At 39.0% G+C, this 22,597-nt stretch overlaps 1 protein-coding gene and 1 long non-coding RNA gene across 5 annotated transcripts in view; both read left to right on the top strand.

Annotated features, from left to right (window-relative positions):
• LOC117525997 (CREB-binding protein-like) overlaps positions 1 to 22,597 on the top strand; it is a 103,877-nt gene that overhangs the window by 26,894 nt on the left and 54,386 nt on the right. The gene's annotated exons all lie outside the window — the stretch shown is intronic.
• Positions 5,408 to 5,590, top strand: LOC117526003. Its single transcript, XR_004565192.1, has 2 exons — positions 5,408 to 5,439; positions 5,491 to 5,590. It is a non-coding gene; the product is annotated as an uncharacterized LOC117526003 (long non-coding RNA).

The following is a 22,597-nucleotide window of genomic DNA, read 5'->3' on the forward strand; positions in this document are numbered from 1 at the left end:
AAGCAGAGCGACACACCGGGCGATGGTGGCGTGTCCGTCGCCACGCGACCCCCGTGAATTTGTGGCGTCTGATTGCTCCTGGTGTGAACGCAGCATTAGACTCAAAACTATTAACTAATGCTATAGACAGTAAATATTACATTATTTTGATTTTGGCTCATGCACCAACCCGTGTTATACTTGATCTCAGCCGATTAAAACAAGATACCACATGGAGGCTGAGAACTTCCTTAATAAATGACGCTGATTTTGGTAAATATCTTTTAAAAAATTGAGGAATTTATACAAACCGACACTTCAGACACATCCGATTCTATTTTATGGGAGACATTTAAGGCGGTGATGAGAGGGCATGTTATTTCATATGAAGCGGCACAGAAAAAACAAAGAAACTCAAGATTAAAAGAAATTGATGAAACACTAACACAACTGCAGACTGGCTACAGACAGCATGGCAACAGTCAAACTTTACAAGAAATTGCCATTTTAAAATATGAATATAATACTATTCTGACTAAGCAAGTTAGTGATCAAATGTCCAGACTCTGATTGCGGTATTTTGAGTTGGGTGATTAGCCACATACATTGTTGGCCTGACAACTTTGAGGACAACAAAGTAGCCGTGCAGTACACAGAATAACATCCTCATCTGGTGATTAGTCTTACCCGTCCTAAGGCAATTAACAAAAGCTTTTCATATACTATCAACAGTTATATAAATCTAAGGCAAAAGGAGATGTGGATTCCTGGCTTGATGATGTTCCCATTCCAAAACTGGATGAAGACTCCAGAGAGATTTTGAATAGCCCAGTGACAACTGAAGAAATAATAAATTCCATAAGGACATTAACTAATGGAAAGGCTCCCGGACTGGATGGATTTAGTGCCAAATTAAAAGAAAAAAAAAAATCTCCAAGAAGGTGAGAATGAGAATGTTATTCCACTCCTTTGAATTAAAAGCACTGCCTCCAACATTATATCAGGCAGATATAGCACTTTTGTTAAAACCTGATAGAGATGAAGCTAATCTAGCATCATATCGTCCAGTCTCTATGCTTAATCTAGATTGTAAAATATTTACTAATATTTTAGCTAGTAGGTTAACAAATGCATTGAATCTCTGGTACGTATAGACCAGACAGGCTTCATTCCAAACAGATATTTATTTTTCAACTTTGTACATTTGAGCAGCTACAAACAAAATATACACTGCCCAAAATGCACTTTTTCTACTTTTTGTAACAGAAACTATGAGACAGAATCTTTTTCCATTTGATTACTTTCCAGAGGAAAACCCTTTTTTAAAATCGTACTTGGCTCCCCAGAATCTAAGGGGTTGGTTTCTTCGCTGGTTAAATTTTTTTTTTTTTAACAGAAAATTGCTCAACCCGCGATGAAAATTAAACAAACATGTGAGGGGGATCTTAATATCACGATTCAGGATGAAATATGGAAGCTAGCATTAAACAATCTCTATTAGTGTTCAACAAATGCTAGGCTTCAGTTGATCCAATTCAAGGTTTTACATAGGACCGGGCTTTTGCCATGGCGGCACCAAATCTTTGGAATGATGTGCCACTGCATATTAGACAGACTTCATGACTTGTGCATTTTAAATCACTTTTAAAAACTCATCTCTTTTCATTGTCTTTTAACACTAAGTGTGAAATGCTGTGCCTGTGAGCTGTGTGCATTTTAAATGTTTTTTTCTATTGTAATGTATTTGAGTTATTTTTATGTATTTTATTGTCTTATTGTACAGCACTTTGGACCCTGTGCGTGATTTTAAAATATATCCAGCTTTATAAATAAAGCTGGATTGGATTAGGTTGCACTACTCAAAAGCAAAGTGACACATATTTTTTCCTCAAGCCTCCCCCCTTTGTAACAAATGTAAGACAGCATAGTGTACCCCGGTGCACCAATTCTGGCTCTGCCCATTGCTTCAGGAATTCTGGGGTCTTTTTAAATCGTACTCTCGTGCACTGAAAATGACTATCCATCCGGACCCAGAAACTGCTCTTCATGGATATTCCACCACACTATAAAAACCTTGATTTAAAAACTTGCACACAGTAATAGCTTACGGAATAGTTATTGCAAAGAGATGGATCTTAAAATTGTGGAAATCAGACTCTCCACCTCAGTTTCAAGTCTGGCTCATGGAATTTATGAGTATATTACATATTGAAAAGCTGAGATACCAGTTGTCTGATGATGTCCAGAAATTTTACAATGTGTGGCAACCCATAATAGAATATATGAAACCATAGTTGACCCCTTAATATTGCACATTCATTTATAAACAAGTAAAATAAGGCTTATGTGAACATTGAAACACGGCTGCAATCATTGTAACCTCTCGTCCTTTTTTTTCCTCTTTCTTTCTTTTCTGTGTTCAGCTTTTTGTTGAGGTTGTTGCAACTCTGTTCACTCCTAAAATTTAAACCAAAATATTTTCACTTATTATTTCTTACTTCTGTTTACAAGGCCATTTGCCAAAATGTTTATAAGTCATACAAGCTGAATTAGGAATGTTATTCTTTGTAATATTGTAACACGCGTTGTATTCACAAACAAGCCAATAAATATACTTTAAAAAAATAATTTCCTGAGCTTTGGGTTGGTCACAGTGCTCAGGTATTCTGCCACAGAGTACTGTCTGTTTAGGGCCAAATAGCATTCCAATTTCCTCTTTTTTTTTTTTTTTCCCCAAAGCGTCACATTGTTTTCTTATAATTAGGTTTCTAATGGGGTTTGTGTTTGGTGGCTCTGGTTGTGTTTGCCCCAGAACCAGCTGGCTGAGAGGGCATCTCTTTACGGTCTCCCTTTAGATCAGGGCTTTGTTATGGAGTGTACTGGTGTCATAAAATTGAATTGCTCTCTTTTGAACTTTAATAATTAGTGGGCATTGTCGTTCTAATTGTGCTCTGCATGCTTTGTTTGGTGTTTTCCAGTGGACATGGAGGACAGATTTGCAGAATTCTATATGCAGAGTCTGTGTGCTGTTTGTCCCATTTTGCAAAGTCTTGGTTGGTAAGCGGGCCCCAGACCTCGCAATCATAGAGAAATGGGTTGTATGACAGAATTCAATATTTATGCTAGATTTGAATTGGGATGTATACTTTGATGTTCTTTTTTGATAGCATAAACAGCCCTTCTTGCCTTGTCTCTCAGGTCATTTGCAGCTTTGTTGAAATTGCCAGTGGTGCTGATGTTTATTCCGAGGTAGGCGTAGTTTGTTTGTGTTCTAGGGCCGTCTTATCCAGGAAGAAATGATATTTGAGTGACTAGAGGCTGGGTACTCTTTGGCATATCATATTTTTTGTCTTGGTTAGATTCACTGTCAAGGCCCAGATTTGGGAGGAATTGTGTAGAAAGTAAAGTTGTTGTTGTCGCTCTTCTTTGGTTGGAGACAGCAATACCAGGTCATCTGTGAAAAACAGGCATTTGATTTCTGTGTCCACTAGCTTGATGCCCAATGCTGCAAACTGTTCTAATGATTTTGCCAATTCATTGATGTATATGTTGAAGAGGGTTGGGCTTAAACTGCATACCTGTCTAACCCCCCTGCTTTGGGGAAAGCAGGGGCCAATCTTAATGGCACACTTGTTTGTGTACATTGACTTTATATCATAAGTTTTTCTTCCAACCTCACTTGAATCAATTGCTTTTTTGAAAGCTACAAAACAGGAGAATAGTTTGCCTTTGTTTTTGTTTATTTGGTTGTCAATAAGGGTGCTGAGGGTGAAAATATGGTCTGTTGTTTGATTATTTGGTAAAAAGACTTACAGAAGATTTCCTTGAGGTTGCTAATGGCACAGACACCACAGTAGTTATTAGGGTCAAGTTTGTTGCTGCTTTTGTGGAACGGCATGATCAGTCCTTGGTTCCAAATTTTGGGTAAGATCCCGGGGCTAAGGCAATGTTAGAGCTTTAATGTGGTCAGTTGGAATTTGGAATATGTGAATTTAATCAATAAGCGAAGTACGCAACGGATCTGCGAATCTGTTGTTCAAACTGGTCAAAAATTCCAGCTACCAAACACACCATTGAATTTCGTATACGGTAGCATTTGAGGACTGTGAAAGTTAACGCTTACAGGGATTGTTTCAAAGGCTTTAAGCCTTAAGTGATGCATACAATAATGACAGGTGCGTACTGTGCTGTTTTCAAATGCTCGAATGGAATTTCTAGGCTTGAAAGGTGGCTGAAAATACACGAGTGCAAGGCTCCACCGAAACCTCCGTTCATTCTACACAATTTCCCCACAGAAAAGAAAGATCCAGATGGACTTAAATGATGGACTAAAATTGTAAGTTTTTTGCACACATTTATTTTGTCAATATCCTGAAACCATGCAGAATTATAATGTGGTTGATGGCGCCGTTTTCGTGCATTGCCTTATGACTGTAATGTCGCGCCATGAATGACGTGGCGTGTAATATTGATATGTTCTATCAACAAACTGCATGCATGCACATATTATTGTATGTCTGTCAACTTATCAAAAAAAAAAAGTGATACCAAGAGGTATATGTGCATATTGTAGTCATTACGAAGCCGGTGGAGTAGCGATTTCTCATCCCTGCTTAGCAAATATTCTGCACTATCCACAGTTTCGGACCCTGGACTTCGTCTAATCATCCGTCAGTTGCCTTCAAGGGGTCAGAAATTTGTTTGGCTCCAACTATCAACAAGGACCGGTAATCATTTTCGACTGTAGCTCTCTTTTCTTCCTTTGTCTGCGCCGACGGTAGTTTCTGTACCGATGCAGCAAAGGCAGCCAGCTTCTTTCCATTTCTCTCTACTGCCGTACGCAGTCTTACAGGCAATCCACGGAGCTTACAAAAACACTTTAAATCGTCAACTTTCCAGCGGTTGAAATGGTCCAAATCATAGCACTCCTCACTGCTTTCCGCCGTCTTTGAATGTGGATTGGTAGCCGAAAAATTTAGCATACCCATAATGCACTGCGTGGCCTGAGATGTGCACTTTGCTTATTCGTTTAGGATGTCAACACCGCAGGCCTTCTTGGTTTCAGTTGATTTTATTTTGTCCTGCAGTTCTTTTAGGATAATAGGGTAATCTTGTGGGTTCTGGTAATCTTTTATGGCTGATTCTAAAGGGCCTTTCACACCAGATGCGTTAGAAGCGTCAGGGGCATCACAAATTGGTCTAAAAAGCATTATTATCAATGGGACACGTTGCTTTTATAGGCGTCAGACCCGTTGCGTCAAAAGTCAAGCTACACCGATGCTTCTGATGGGAGCGCGCGTTGCTGCTTGTCGACAGGCTGACGCGGTCAAAGTTCAACCCAGTCCAACTTTCACCGCTCTGAACTGTGACGTAGCTTTGCGCTGTCCAGTAGGAACAACGCGTCGGGCCAAAACACAGAAGACTAGTGGCAGAAAGCACTGATCTCTACAAAACAGAACAGTACAGAACCCACTGATCTCTACAAAAAGAAACAGGACTATAAATGAGTAGTGTTACAGGACTACTCATTTACTCGTATAGAGCAGTTTTCTGAAGAAAAATCCTTGCAAATGTTTTTTTTTTTTTTTTACCTCAAAATTTCTGATTACTGCAAAAAAGTTTAGAACACTTGTAATTAGAATATCAAATAAATAAATGGTTCTTTAGAAACTTTTCTTCACCTGTAAATTAAAACCACCTGTTATTTCAAATTAGATCATTTCTTGTTTAACATAAGGAACCTTGGACATTTATTTTTGGACAAATAAAATAGCATGAAAATTTGTACTTTTTTTTAAAGTCTCATTTCAACCAGAAAAACAGACACTGGAAATAAATACAAATGTTTATTATAAATGCAACAGGAGAGAATTTATCAATGTTGTGACCAGGACAGTCATTTCTAAAATATGAATTTGGCTAGTGATTGTGAATGTTTTAAAATTGTGCATAATAAGGGGAGAGCTTCTACGTGTGCAAATGTCTTTTGACTTAACTTTGACTTCATGGACATTTTTAATGATCATTAATTTATTGTTAAAATATAAAATGAAACAGCTTTTAAAAAATAATAATAAAATAGTTGCTGTTTAAAGAGCCTTTTATTTAGAAGCAGGTGATGTTATGCTGGATTCTCGGGACCAGAAGAAGGTCTCTTCTGCAGCTTTGACCTCTGGTGGTGTTGTTGAAGACACTTTTCTCCTACTGATGTTTTCTTCCGACTGGACTTCAAGATGTTCAGCTCATCAATGGAAGTTTTTGAAGTGCATTTGTGTTTAGGTTGTCTGCATGTGTGTCAAAGACGGAAAGGCAGCTGAAGGTACAGCAGCAGCTTTGAGAGAAAAACAAATCTTAAAACAATAAACAATGACGTTGATTATTAAATTAGCTGCAGATTATTTTGATAGTCGACGTAATTGTGACAGACTTAGGAGTTCAGATGTCTGCGTGAGGATAATTTATTAAGTAGTTTTAACACATCACACAAACTGAGTTGTAACCAAATAAGTGCATTTTGCAAGTGGAGAGCATTTCACCATTAAACACATTCATTTTCTGCCGGTGTCACAGACTGAACAGTCCTCCCTAAAAATCAGTCCCCCCTGCCTTCATTGCACATGCGTCATTAGCCGCGGTTCACGGATTAACACCTCTTTTCTGCTTAAAACTGCACTCCAATCATCATCTATCTCAATGACAGTTATCTGAAGCTTTTGTACAACAATCATTTCCACATAAATTCAGCATTATTTCATCATAAAACATGGATTTAGCGATCAGAGTGCCACGGCTAAACAAACTGCTGGCTGATGTGTTCACTGCTTGACGGTCATTTCAAAGCGTCACGGAATTTCGCCGAGTTTCTGCTTAAAACGACCTTGTTTCTGCTTAAAATGACGACGTGGTGTTATGTTCAAATTTATGTTTGAGTCAAAAATGTAAGATGTCAGGTTCTTATGTCTGGCGCTCTCTGTTAAATGCTGCAGCCAATGTGGTCAGCACCGAGGTTTGATTGACTGTAGTGAGAAATGGCAAAAACAGTTCTCCTCCAGAGCAGATAGCGCAACACCTTTCTGAAAATATTTTCAACACTTAAGTGTTCACTGTGGCCATACAAACACTAAAGGTGGGGCACCCAGTGGCAGCTGGCCCATAGGGGGCGCTCGGGCGCTGCCCAACTAGATGTGGAGAGGAAAAGTCATAATATATATTTAAAAAGTATTATCAATGTCAGTTTTACTTAATAGTATGTGCCTACATGTAATGTGAATGATGACTCTCATTCAACAGTGCATTTCCACCGACAGAAGCAGAGAATGTATCATTCCTCATCTTGGGCGCTCATTCAAGCGCCCTTGAAGTGCAGCGAAATAACCAATTGTATGTAGTTGCTAGGGAAAATTAATAACTATTTGGCAAATCAACATTGCCAAAATTAATGGCTTTGGGGCGCCGGAATTTTAGCCCTTGCTACAAAAATGCGGGAACGTTAGATTGCTACAGTCAGTGATATACGTGATGCTGCTGCTGTCAGTCAGTCAGGCAGGAAGAGATGATGGTGATGACGACGTTTGGATTATATTTATTTATTTTTATTTTGTCTCCGTGTGTTTTGCTGGAGTAAGTTGAAGAACTCTGTTGAGGTTTAAAACGGGACAAAACTAATCAAATCAATGACACCAAAGTTTGGCGGGGATCGTTTTGGAGGCGCATGGAGGTGCGCACATCAGATCTTTCTCGTGGTTTAATGACAATTGCACATCCCGGTTGGAGGAGAGAGGTTTGTCTGACTCGTTATAAACTGTGTCAGGCTTCATTCACACTCAGCGCGCACACGTCACGGAGGCTGCTGATCTGCGCGGATGAAAAGGAGCGCATCCACCTCTTCAGCTCAGGTGAGCTGACGAGCTGCTCGGATTTATTCTCGAATGTTGCTCCTGGTGTGGAAACGAGGGCTGGGGCTGGGGCTGTTTGTAACAGTGTTCAAAGCTGCAGCCATGCTGGTATTTTGATTTCACTTTACACGTTATGAGGATCAGTCCACAGAAGTGAAATATGCTTTGGAGTATTCCACACTCTAAAACAAATTATTTGCTCAGTTTAAAAACAAAACAAAACAAAAGCCTAAAATAGCAATTTGCATGTTTTTTTAAAGAAATTCTAACTCAGCCACTGAGTACACACAAGACACTTATAGTAAGACAAACCCAAGTTTAGCAATGTATTTAATTAAGTGGTTTTGTATACTTAATTTGCTTTGTCCTCTACACTGTTAATTAATTTTAACCAATTTAATTTAAAGGTTTTGGTGTTACTAGTTAAGTTATTTAATTTGTTTTTCAAGCTTCTTTAGTTTGCCTCCATTCCACTTAGTAATGTTCATGCAAAATATTACCTTAATTTTTTCTCTCTCACACTCACTGTCTCATCTCTCTCTCTCTCTCTCTCTCTCTCTCTCTCTCTGAAGGTGGTGTGAACATTGTAGTATGTACATAATGTTCTTTTGTCACTTAAAGAATTTTTCCATATTTTGAAAGAGTGTAAATTTGGTGATATTTTCTATTTTGTTAAGGGGGTGTCATTGTGAACCCCAGGATCTGTTTGTCTGAAGATAATGGCAGTGCAGTACAGTTTGGTGTACTGTGTGTGTAATTGGTGTCAAATGGTGAAATGATCTTTGCTCAAGAACTTGAGTGTTGTATTTGATACTGTTCCTTTCCAAAGTAGAAATGGGGCCTAATATAGCTGTAAATGGTTAACTTTATCTGTAAAACTGCTGAATTTGAGAAGGACATGAAATGATTATTGTGGAATTGTAGTAATTTTCTGACTGTTCACTTGAATGCCTGTACTGGACAAGGCAAGGGAATCTATTGGCACAGCAGCCCACCAAGACTGTTTTTCACCAGCCGTCACTGGGGGCACCCTAACAAGACTTAAAAATTCAAGTAGCTGAATGGTGATCACTTGTGGAAATGTATGCACCAGCCTTCAGTTAAAGGCAAAACTGGGGACATGTTGCTACAGCGAGCACTGAATCATGCAGCCTGATGCAGGTAATCGTGCAGCCTAAATACAATCACAGATTTACTTCTGGCCACAGGCATAATTTTGTAACAGCTGATCCACTGCTTGGTTTGAGAAAGTGGGGGAAAACTGACAGGATGGACACGTGATATTGCAGACAGTCATTCAATTTCAAAAAAAGATAAAAAGTCTAAACCGGTTGTTGTTATTATTTTTTGCAAACAGGAAACTTAAGGGCACTTTCACACCAAAGGTTGCCTTAAAAGTCCCAAAAGCATTGAAAAATGAACTTTAATATAATGCAAAAGTCTTGTCGTTATTTCACAGAGTGTATATTGGGAAACATTTGTGCCAAGTATCAAGGCTGGAAGTCACTTGGAAGTACAAAATTAATTAGTTCTAACATTGCAGGAAGGTAAAATTGACATTTTGTGAAAAATTCACATTAGTAGTCATAGTTCACCCTATAAATGGCTTGGGTCCCATACAATGCACCAATATATCAGGGACCTGTTTATGGAACACAAAGAGACTAAATTATCAGACACTGGATGATATATTTTTGAAAATTTTGTATCTGGAGGAATATTTCTGTATATTTTAAGGGTCACCTCACACTTCAACTGAGTGCAAATGAGAAATAGGCCCAAGTTCACTGCTAAAATGCCTTTTTCAGGAAGATGCACCAAAATGCTAGGTCACCAGAAAGTTTCAGCTTCCAGTTGCCTCTACTTTTTTGTCACGGCTTAGATCAAATTGTATCACATAATTTGGTTTTCTGTTCAGGAGAGGACAGCATGTTTAACACCGCTTTGCATCCAACAAATGACTGCAATCATGTAATTAACATGATTACATCTGAGCAAACAAATCTGAATGATGTCTTCTGTTTGAAAAATAAAACACTTTTTCACGGTTGCATGAACTGTAATAATAAAAAAAGGCTGAACAATTCTTTATATCACATTACATGACAAATTTAATTGAGAAAGAATTATAATTCACACCCCAATGACCTGGAGCCACAGCTTTACTTATTGATTTAAAAGGAGAGCAAGTAAAAATAGTCCAATCACTCAAAGAAATTACAGTGGAGTGAGTTTTTGGGTATAAGAACATTAGTTCAGGAGAGGACATTTTGTTTAACACAGCATCTTCTCAACAATCCATTGGTAAGAATGACCAAGGTATATTAGATTCAAATGATTTGACATAACTCACCCACAAATCAAGTTGTTTTATTGTCCTAAATACCTTTTAACTGATCAATAGGTAAAAAGTGGCTTGCTAAGTTACCTACAAATGGTTGCGTATTCACACACTACTCAAAACCTTTGTTCACCAAACAAGAAAATCTGATTTTCTTTAACACAAGTAACCAAACAAACTTGCTCTTAATCTTACGTAACACTCATTTTAACATGCCAACGTCCTAACTCTAGAGAAACCTATTTGTTTCAAATGAGAACAAGAAACAGTGAAAAACAACAACAGAATAATTACACTGGCTTCCTTTCCAACAGACACAATAGTACAAGAAGTATCCAGAAATGTACTCTGTTTTATACCTAGTACTGGTATGCCTATTTATGAAAAGCCTACAAATATAACTTCAACTTTTGGCTAAGCAAGAAAGAAATGTTTAAAACAGTTAACAGTAAAACAGCAGCAATACCAATGATGGTTTCTATGTATCAGTACTCCTCAGAGTGCACTTGTAAACACCTTGAGAGCTGTTCTTTAAAGAAGAACTACTCCAAGTTGTCAGTTCGTTGCGCTTCTTTTTCTTTGCAGATTTTTTTCTGGCTTGATTCTTTGCTGCGTGATTCCGACATCTTTTTCTTGAAATATGCCTTCTTTTCTTCCATACTTAAGTCTTTGAATCGTTTTTTGGGGGGGTGCCTCTTCTTCAGTGTCACGTTGTCTTTTTTTCTTAGCTCTTTGTTGTCTCTTATTTTCGGCCCATTTATCTCGCTGATCACGATTCTCAACCTCTGTCAAATCCTTGATTGGAACGTATTGTTTCGATTTTCTCTCTCGATCTTTGTCCAGCAGTTGCTGATATTTCACAGGATTGTTCACTTTAAGTCTGTGCATGTGAAAATGTGTAAATAATGAATAGAACTTACCTTAAAATGACATATTCTTGGACTGTTAAAAATTGATGTCCCCTCCTGAACACTGGCCTACCCAACCTTGCAGCAGCACCAGCTCTAGGCTAATGATAGCCTGGGTGCAAAAGATTGCTGAAATTGTGAACTGGACATGTTCCCCTTTTTCTAATCCAATCAAATCAGCTGCCACTGAAAAATGATACAATGTATCAAATTTGACCTCTCTGCCCGTTGTGTTGTTCAGTTGCACTCAGTTAACCCTTGACCTTGAAGTCAGGCTATTTATAATTTTTAAACAGGGCACTTGTCATAATTGACTTTTCCAGTCAATTAGTTGTGTCCTATTCTTATGTGAGATGTCTAAATCAATTGTATTAGACACTCTGTTCAGGAGAGGACATTTACTTTAACAACATTAAAGTGAATATCTCTCAACTATGCCTTTGAATGAGACAATATCTAGTAGGACTGATTTAGTTAGGTCCCAAACATTCCAGAAAAATTGCTGTTGTCACAAACTGAGTTATATTCTCAATGTTATCCATTGTTCAGGAGAGGACAGGTTTTTAACACGGATTCTATGTCAAGATTTGTGATACAGTGAAAAATGTCATGCCAGTGTGTAAAAGGTTTTAATTGGTTGTGAATCTTTAAATGGTTACTAAAGCCATTCTTAACTATGTTTTCTAAATAATAATGTGCTATATACCATAAGTTACTGAAGCATGTTCAGGAGAGGAAATTCAATAATTTTGTTTAACACGAAACGACACAATTCAGTTAAATTGGCATAAAAACTGAACGAATTGACCAATTTCCATGAAATTTGAAACTGGTATTGCCAGGATGACTACACATATCAAGGAAACATCTGCACTACCATTTCTAAAACAGAAACCATTTGACACTGAATGCAACATTTTGAAATTTATTTTGGGACTCCAAATTCTGTGAAAAAGATGTTAAAATTTAGCAATTTTTCTGAAATACTGATGCTGTGAAAATGATTTTTGGCGTGCAGGTTCATCCTACCCTCATGCATATTCAGTGCGAAAAAGAGCAAGATCTGTTGACTCCTGTGCCTTCTATGGCCCTTGGAACCTTCAACTAGAAAAAGGCAACCTTTGGTGTGAAAGTGCCCTTAAGAACGAATTGTTAAGGCCAACAAAAAAGCTGAGAGGAACTGAGGTGTATGTAAACGAACATTTGACAAAGAAAAATGCAGATATTGCAAGGCAAGCCAGAGCTCTAAAAAAAACCCCTGAAATAAATACAAGCAACTTGGACCAGGAACTGTAAAGTATGGATTAAATTAAATGGATTAATTTCAATTTTTTTCAATTTATGTTAATTTATATATGCCAAATCACAACAGAATTGCCTCAAGGCGCTTCACACAAGTAAGGTCTAACCGTACTAACCCCCAGAGCAACAGTGGTAAGGAAAAACTCTCTCTGAGGAAGAAACCTCAACCAGACCAGACTCAAAAGGGTGTACCCTCTGCTTGGGCCATACTACAGACATAAATTACAGAACAATTCACAGAAACAATTCACAAAATGAAAATACAGGAAATGCTGTTGGCACATAGGACAGGAGGGTCTCCAGCACAAATACAACTCCCATCTCTGGATGGAGCTGCACCTTAAACAGAGTGGGAAAAAAAAAACAGAATCAGACATCAGAAAGACAAGAAATACAGTATAATTTGCCAGCATTAAACAACAAGAAAAACAGGAAATACTAAGGTGATCGCCGGCCACTAGCCCTAAGCGTCACTAAAAGACCCAGAATTTAGATATAGTTGAGGCGGCGGCGGCGGCACGCTCTGTTTCCTAATAAAATGAATTAAAGTAAAAAGTGTAAAACAAAACTATACCTGTATGATAGCCGTACGAAATGGAAAATAAATGCATGTTATACCTGGACTTGAAAGTCTCCACAGAATCTGACTGTTTTATTGACGCAGGGAGATCATTCCACAGAACAGGGGCACAACAAGAGAAAGCTCTATGACCTGCAGACTTCTTATTCACCCTAGGGACACAAAGTAGTCCTGCACCCTGAGAACGCAAGGCCGGGGCCGGTACATAAGGTTTAATTAGGTCAGCTAGGGAGGGAGGTGCCAGTCTGTGAACAGTTTTTATAGACTAGTAGCAGAACCTTAAAATCTGATCTCACTGGGACAGGAAGCCAGTGAAGAGATGCCAAAATGGGTGTAATGTGGTCCAACTTTCTGCTTTGTGTCAAAAGTCTGGCTGCAGCGTTTTGAACCAATTGGAGAGCCCTAATGCTGGACTGTGGTAAACCAGAAAATACGAGGTCTATTAGAAAAGTATCCGACCTTATTATTTTTTTCAAAAACCATATGGATTTGAATCACGTGTGATTACATCAGACATGCTTGAACCCTCGTGGGCATGCGAGAGTTTTTTCACGCCTGTCGGTTACGTCATTCGCCTGTGGGCAGTCTTTGAGTGAGGAGTGGCCCACCCTCTCGTCGATTTTTTTCATTGTTTAGGAATGGCTCAGACTGCTGCTTTGTTTGATCAAATTTTTTTCAAAACTGTAAGGCACAACTGAGTGGACACCATTCGATAAATTCAGCTGGTTTTCGGTACAAATTTTAACGGCTGATGAGAGATTTTGGTCTGGTAGTGTCACCGTAAGGACGGTCCACGGTGCCTGACGGCGATCTGCGCTTCGAGGCGGCAGCGTCTCGCCGTTTCAAGTTGAAAACTTCCACATTTCAGGCTCTGTTGACCCAGGAAGTCATCAGAGAACAGAGAACTTTCAGAAGAAGTCGGCATGAGGAGTTTATTCGGACATTCCATTGTTAACGGACATTTTGTAATGAAAGAACGTGCGGGCAGAGTCTTATGTCGGGCCGGACCCGACCGCGGGGGGTCGCGACAGGAAAAACACCTCCGTTGGAAACCTTAACGGGCAAGTTGGAACATGCCCAAGCTGTTAAACAATTTCTCAGTTACTCACTTGTTTAAAGCCATCAAAAGCCGCCTGAATTTTACAAATGGTTTTCAACACGGAGGTGTTTTTCCTGTCACGGCACAAACAGATTTGCCGAGTCGTCATGAAACGACTCGGCGAATTTGCGTGCACGTCTTTCATTACAAAATGTCCTTAAACAGTGGAATGTCTGCATAAAGTCCTCATGCCGGCCTCTTCTGAATCTTCTCTGTTCTCTCACGACGTCCTGGGTGAATTAAGCCTTAAATTAGGATGTTTTCAGGTCGAAACAGGCCGACGACGGCGCCTGGAAGCGCTGCACGACGTCCCGCTGCGTGGGAAGTCCTTACACCGACAGAAACACCCCATAATCTCTCATCAGCCGTTAAACTTTTCACCGAAAACCAGCTTAATTTCTTGAATAGTGTCCACTCGGATATTCCTCACAGGTCCAGAAAAAATTTTGGTAAAAAAGCAATGCGCACTGTCTCGAGCAGCGTGTGAAACAAAGGAATTCAGCCGAGAGGACGGGACCACATTTCACTCAAGGCCTGCCCACAGGGAAATGACGTCACTGACACACGTGAAAAAACTCACGCATGCACACGAGGGTTCAAGCATGATTGGTGTAATCGCACGTCATTCAAATCCATATAGTAAAAAAAAATAAATAAATAAAAGGGTCGGTTTATTATCTAATAGACCTCGTAGAACATTGCAGTAGTTCAATCTAGAAGAGATAAACGCATGGATCAGGGTCTCAGCATCAACCATAGAGAGGATGGGACGAATCTGTGCTATATTTCGCAGGTGGAAGAAAGCAGTCCTCATATCTCTAATGTGGAGGTCAAAGGACAATGTAGGATCCACGATTACCCCAAGGTTCCTCACTTTGTCAGTGTGATGTATGACACACGAGCCTAAGCTAAGCATTAACTGGTCAAATTGATGCCGATGTCTCACTGAACCAAGAATCATCATTTCAGTCTTATCAGAGTTTAAAAGTAGGAAGTTTCTAGACATCCAACTTCTCACTGATGCAAGGCAATCTTCTAAGGATTTTATGTGAACGAGATTACTAGCAGTTATTGGCATGTATAGCTGAGTATCATCAGCATAGCAATGAAAGGTAATCCCAAAACGCCACAATATGTGCCCAAGGGGTGTTATATAAAGGGAGAAAAGCAGGGGGCCTAAGACGGACCCCTGTGGAACCCCAAATTTCATGTCACTAAGGTTAGAGGTAGTGTTACTGTACAAAACACAGTGAGAACGACTGGTCAAGCATGACGTCAGCCATGCAAGGGCACTCCCAGTCATCCCAAAATGATTTTCCAGCCTATCAAGTAGAATGATGATCCATGGTATCAAATGCAGCACTGAGATCTAACGGCACCAGAACCGTAGTGGTGTCCGACTCCATTTTAAGATCATTCACCACTTCATTGAGAGCCGTGTCTGGAATGATATTTTCTAAAAGCAGACTGCAGTGGCTCAAAGAGGTTATTCTCAGGAAGATAGTTCACGAGCTGCCCTGACACCACTTTTTTCAGAATTTTAGAGCAAAATGATAGATTTGATATCGGCCTATAGTTTTTCAATAAACTAGGGTCAAGATTGGGTTTCATAAATAATGATTTAATCACTGCAGATTGGAAAAATTTAGGAACAGATCCAGAAGTTAAAGAAAGATTAATAATTTCCAGCACAGTCAGCCCAAGAGTGGGCCACAGGTCCTTAAACAGTTTTGTTGGTATAGGATCAAATAAACAGGTTGTGCTTTTTGGATCTCCAGAGAAAGCAAAAATTATGATAATAAGAGAGTTCTCAGATCTGGATAAATCTAAGTGACTGCTTCCTAAGGAGGACAATGCTTATTATTGGTTCCTTTTCATTTACTTGTAGTGATTTCTTTTGTGGTTTTGTTTTTCTTTTGCAATGGGACAAATTTTGCGAAAACCTATACCGCAAATATATTTAAATCTAGCAGCTATACTTTGTTTAGCTGCATTTTTGGTTTGTGGATTACAATTTTTTTTATTTTCTGTCAACTGATTCTTATCGATTTACTCCTCCTGCACAGGAGCTCCACTTAAAAAAAAAATGTGATTACACTGAACATAGATTTCATAATATTGAACATAATATAGATCCAAATTGTTTTTTCTTAAAAATAATACTCACCATTGCAGTTATTTTTCTGAGGAACAATTTAGCAAATTTAATGTGTTAAATGGGACATTCTCCATCATACATTTTAATAGCAGAATTCTTTCCATGAACTTGTCAAAAATTCAGGATTGTTTAAATAGTGCAAATAAACATTTTTCAGTTATCACAATTTCTGAGACGTGGTTGAAAGAGGGGCATATGGACATTATCCATTTTGAGCGTTATGATTTCTTTCCTATAAATAGGATGAGTAAACGGGGTGGTGGTGTGGTGGTGTGGCACATATTCGGATAAATCTGTATTCGGATAAATCCGAATACAGCGACACTTATTGACAATATACTTACAAATGTAACCGTGGGGAATTTAGAGGGGGGACTACTTATTTGTGATATCAGTGATCATTTGCCTTTTTTTGTAGTTTTGAATTCTTTAGCTGACAAAATTGACCATACTGAAAGTACAAATTTCAAAAGAAAAATAACAGAGGAAACTTTGGAAAAACTTTGAATGGGCTTAAGGGATCAAAACTGGAGTGACATTTACATTGAGGACATTGAACAATCTTATGAGTCATTCATTTCTGTTATCTCCAATTTATGTGATAAACATTGCCCTTTGGTGTCAAATGTTGCAAATAAGCAAAATATTGACAAACCTTGGATCACTAAGGGACTGCAAAATGCATGTAAAAAGAATTTTCTGTACAAGCAGTTCCTAAAACTAAGAACATTTGATGCTGAGAAAAGATATGAGACATATAAAAATAAACTAACATTATGCGATCTTGTAAAAGGCAGTATTATAGTGATTTATTGGAAAAAAAAAATAAAACAAACATTAAGGGTACTTGGAAGATTTTAAATTGTCATAAATAAGAGAAAAGGTGTTAAAGAATATCCTGCCGTTTTTAACACAAGTACTGTTGTTATGGTTAAGTTGTTATGGTGAATAAAGCTATAGCAGATCACTTTAATGATTACTTTGTAAATGAGGGTAAAAATTTAGCTGATTCAGTTGTATCTTCTGGAATGCGCTCTTTGGATTACAGTAAAACAACTAATAAAATTCAGGAAGGACCGATAAGGGAATCGTTAAGCAAAAAGACTAACAATACCCGATGCGAGATTTGGTCTGTGGTGTGAGACCAAAACAAACAAAGAAGACCACCAAAACAAACAAAGAAGACCACCAAAACAAACATGGCGAACTCTGTGAAGTTTGATGACACTGAGATGTGACGAAATTCGACTTTGCCGCTGCAAAACATGGTAAAATAGAATTTTGCGTATTTTTGTAGTGGCCCGAGCGGGCCATCATTTGATGAATTGTAGTGGCCCGAAAGCGGACCAAATCTGCGCCGGGCCAGCGGGCAAATGGCTATGTCGAGCCCTGGTATATATTTCTTTTTTTTTTTTTAGTATAAGGAATTATTTATTTATTTTATTTATTTTTAATTTAATTTTTTTTTTTTTTTTTTATAAGCTTTGCTTCTGCCCTCACCCTTTCGGCCACATGGGATCTTTGTAAAGTTGCTTTGTTATGAGTTTTTTTTTTTTTTTTTGAATTTTTTTTTTTTTGAATTTTGTGCCGAATAAACTCATTCATTCATTCAAGTTTGGGTGGGACATGGGCATAGGAAGGCAGGGTGTGGGAGGAGGAGAGCAGGACACTCGCCCTCTGAAATCAGCCTGGCTGGAACATACTCCTCTGAATGATTTCCGATAGGGTAGGGTGAATGTATTTATTTCTGAAGGGTCACAAATGAAATTGTTGTTACCTTCTCACCAGACAATGTAGATATCTTCATTTGTTATTTGAGGTAGGGGATTTGAAGTTATAAAGTCAGAGCAGTTTTGCTCCATTTATTTTATTTGTTTGTTTGTGTGTTTGTTTATATATGCTCACATTGAAGCTGAATTCTGAATGATTCATAGTAAAGATATCCAGGAGATGGGAAATGCAATGCCTCATTCTGCCACCTGTATTCTGTTATCCCCTCTCAAGTTGTTTTGCAACTTCATGAGGTGAAACCTGGAACATACCATGCAACGAGGCGAAGCCCCGAAAAGTACTTAAAGTAGACCTGCATTGAAATAAATGTGGTCAGATCTCAGAAAGAAATAGCTGATATGCATTTATAAGACCCTTATGAATGCAGTAAAGTAAATCTGCAAGCCCAAATTTGTAATTCAGCGGAGAAATCTTTGTTTAAAAATGACAAATTTGCAGCTAAAATTTGGCCCTCTGCGAAAACTGTTTGTACATCCGGGACATTGCAGTGACGTGCGGCAGAAGACGGAGCTCTAGCGCCTTCAGTCCGATCTGCATTGAAAGTGATTTTATCTGTTAGTAATGTTACTGTTATACACGTCCTGGTTTCAACATCCAAACGTAAGCTGCAATGAATGCGAGATACAGCTCTGCATGCTCAGATCAGCGGCGACATCAACAGCGGGTGACGTTCTTCCCTGACGCCTTGCTCTCACTGCCTCCGATGCGCTTACCGAGTCTGCGGGCTCGGTAAACGCCACAGCGGGCCACTCACACCGCCCCCGTGTCTGCTGTACAGCTGGCACCACCTCCCTGTCTACTGAATGGAGGTGCGGCCAACTAGGCAAAACAGTCCAGAGACTACGCTCGCTGTTTTGATGCGGAGCGGCCGGTGACACCTGTTGCAGCAAAATCCACAGCACTACACGGTCTCGGTAATCGAAGCCGCAGAGCTCCGTGGTCGCTTAGAGAGGTTTGTATGTTTTTAATGACTTGAATTCTTTGCGGGTCCCGTATCCATACCCCACGACGGTAACACCGGAGGCTAAAGACAGTAGATTTTCAATGCGACACCACTCAATCACACGGGTGCATGAAAAAGTCCCCAAAAATTGTTTTCAAGCAAAAATAAAAGAAATGTATACTCACCAAACGTACCGCAAGACAATATGAAGTTTTAAAAAAAAGTCTATCCTTCCGTATAAGACAATAAAAAGGTGCTTTTGTAAGACATGCAAACTGACGTAAATCCACAAATTACAGTTGGTGCGCGCAATGCATGCTGGGATAGGGTCTTCTCTTTGACGTCTCGGCAGTGTCCCGGATGTGCTGACAGTTTTGCGGGGGGCAAAATTTTAGCTGTAAATTTGTCATTTTTAAACGAAGATTTCTCTGTTGAATGACAGATATGTGCTTGCAGATTTACTTTACTACATTCAGAAGGATTTTATGTGTAAATATAAGTAACTTTTTGTTCCAAAGATCTCACTGCATTTATTTCAATGCAGGTCTACTTTAATTTACTCATATTTGAAGTCAGTCTGGGTAAATTTTCGTTCCCTGGTTGATGTCTTATTTAATGTGGCGCTTTTTGATAAGCTATAGGCTTTTATACCTCTAAAATGTTATTGGCAAGCCCTATTTGAGCAGTTTTTAGTGATTTTAGATTGATTGAAAACAAGAATAATTGACAAAAAATGACTTATTTTGTAATATTTAATATAATTTTTTTCTGCATGTTTCTGTCAAAGTCTAAGTTAAAATAAATTCGCTTGAAAATGTTATAAATAATGCTGAAAAGGTTAAAAACACATTAATATTTTATCATGGATATAGCATTTGCTCTCAACTTCAAAAATGACACAGTATATTTTAATCCAGTGAGGAAGAGGCCTGTGTCTCACAATTTAACACTGTGACACTGGCTGAATGTAAAGTTACACACAGTAGCTTAGTTTTTCTGTCATATTGACAGTTTTGCTTTTCCAACAATTTTAAGTAGGATTGCATAACTTTTCTTTAACAGAATAAATGGAATCTAAATATAAAAAACAATATTTGAACAACAGCTGCCTGAACCTGAACTGATTTGTCAAACCTGCTCTTTTAAAAATGAAAAAAAAAAAAAAAAAGTCCTATAAATGATTGTGGGATGATTTGGAAAGTGTAAACAGTTTGAACAGTTGCTCTTTTCATGTGAAAATGAGTGAAGCTCCTCCTCCTCTCCTCTCTTTCTCACTGCTCCCCTCGCTCAGTCAAACTTGTTTTTCCTCCTTCGACTTGGGAGCTTTTTGAGAACATGGGGCCTTTCAACTATAATAAATAGGAGCTTTCTGAAAATACAGCAGCTATGGATGCAGAATTATTGGATTAACTGTATTATTTAATTAAATATTTTAATGGAGTTTTTTTTTAGATGATGTTAGAGTGCTCGAGCCGACCAGAGAACAGACAGCTGACGGCTCAGTGAGGCTGCAAAACAGATGCTGCTGTTTTGCAGCCTCACTGAGCTGTTAGTCGGCATCTCTGTACCGGCTGCATCGCACGTTTCACATGAACAGTGAGAGACACACTTTAGCTCAGAACACCCCCACCCCCCACACTCACCCCTCTGCAGCAGCGATGCACAGACAGGTCACACAGAAGTTTTCCTGGATCAACAAACTCTGCGGGCATTGAGGTATGGAGGTGAAATCAAAGTCTTGCTCGTAGGCGCAATGTTTTTGTGTTGCGTCTCGGTTTAAGGCAGTCGTAAAGCATGATGATGCTGAAAAGTATCGTGAATCGGCCTGATTACGTTCTCAAATCCGATACCAACCGATTCTCGCAAAATAGCCATATCGGCGTCCGATACCGACACTGAGTATAGGCTCAGGACATCCCTACCAATTACTATTCGGGACCTGTTCTGCTTTAGTTCTGACGTCTAATGTGTCAGGTGTACACACAGCACCACAGCTGCACTGATGCATAATTTGTCATTTCAAATACTGTTTTTACCATTTCCATGATGAATATGAAAATAATCTAGGGGGAAAAACAGCTGTGTCTGTCTTTTTTGGGAGACCACTGTACCAGCTTGAAAATTTGCGGCAAATTTACAATGGTCACGTGGGACGTTTTTATTAAAATTTATGAGTTGATTTAGAATTAATCAAATCAAATCAATTTCATTTATATAGCGCCAAATCACAACAAACAGTTGGCCCAAGGTGCTTCATATTGTAAGGCAAAGCCATACAATAATTACGGAAAAACCCCAACTGTCAAAACGACCCCCTGTGAGCAAGCACTTGGCGACAGTGGGAAGGAAAAACTCCCTTTTAACAGGAAGAAACCTCCAGCAGAACCAGGCTTAGGGCGGGGCAGTCTTCTACTGGGACTGGTTGGGGCTGAGGGAGAGAACCAGGAAAAAGACATGCTGTGGAGGGGAGCAGAGATCAGTCACTAATGATTAAATGCAGAGTGGTGCATACAGAGCAAAAAGAGAAAGAAACACTCAGTGCATCATGGGAACCCCCCAGCAGTCTAAGTCTATAGCAGCATAACTAAGGGATGGTTCAGGGTCACCTGATCCAGCCCTAACTATAAGCTTTAGCAAAAAGGAAAGTATTAAGCCTAATCTTAAAAGTAGAGAGGGTGTCTGTCTCCCTGATCCGAATTGGGAGCTGGTTCCAGAGGAGAGGAGCCTGAAAGCTGAAGGCTCTACCTCCCATTCTACTCTTACAAACCCTAGGAACTACAAGTAAGCCTGCAGTCTGAGAGCGAAGCGCTCTATTGGGGTGATATGGTACTATGAGGTCCCTAAGATAAGATGGGACCTGATTATTCAAAACCTTATAAGTAAGAAGAAGAATTTTAAATTCTATTCTAGAATTAACAGGAAGCCAATGAAGAGAGGCCAATATGGGTGAGATATGCTCTCTCCTTCTAGTCCCTGTCAGTACTCTAGCTGCAGCATTTGGAATTAACTGAAGGCTTTTCAGGGAACTCTTAGGACAACCTGATAATAATGAGTTACAATAGTCCAGCCTAGAGGAAATAAATGCATGAATTAGTTTTTCAGCATCACTCTGAGACAAGACCTTTCTAATTTTAGAGATATTGCGCAAATGCAAAAAAGCAGTGCTACATATTTGTTTAATATGCACATTGAATGACACATCCTGATAAAAAATGACTCCAAGATTTGTCACAGTATTACTAGAGGTCAGGGTAATGCCATCCAGAGTAAGGATCTGGTTAGACACCATGTTTCTAAGATTTGTGGGGCCAAGTACAATAACTTCAGTTTTATCTGAATTTAAAAGCAGGAAATTAGAGGTCATCCATGTCTTTATGTCTGTAAGACAATCCTGCAGTTTAGCTAATTGGTGTGTCCCCTCTGGCTTCATGGATAGATAAAGCTGAGTATCATCTGCGTAACAATGAAAATTTAAACAATGCTGTCTAATAATACTGCCTAAGGGAAGCATGTATACAGTGAATAAAATTGGTCCTAGCACAGAACCTTGTGGAACTCCATAATTAACCTTAGTCTGTGAAAAAGATTCCCCATTTACATG

This window comes from Thalassophryne amazonica, chromosome 15, assembly GCF_902500255.1.
Source record: "Thalassophryne amazonica chromosome 15, fThaAma1.1, whole genome shotgun sequence".
In the NCBI taxonomy this organism is placed as follows: domain Eukaryota; kingdom Metazoa; phylum Chordata; class Actinopteri; order Batrachoidiformes; family Batrachoididae; genus Thalassophryne; species Thalassophryne amazonica.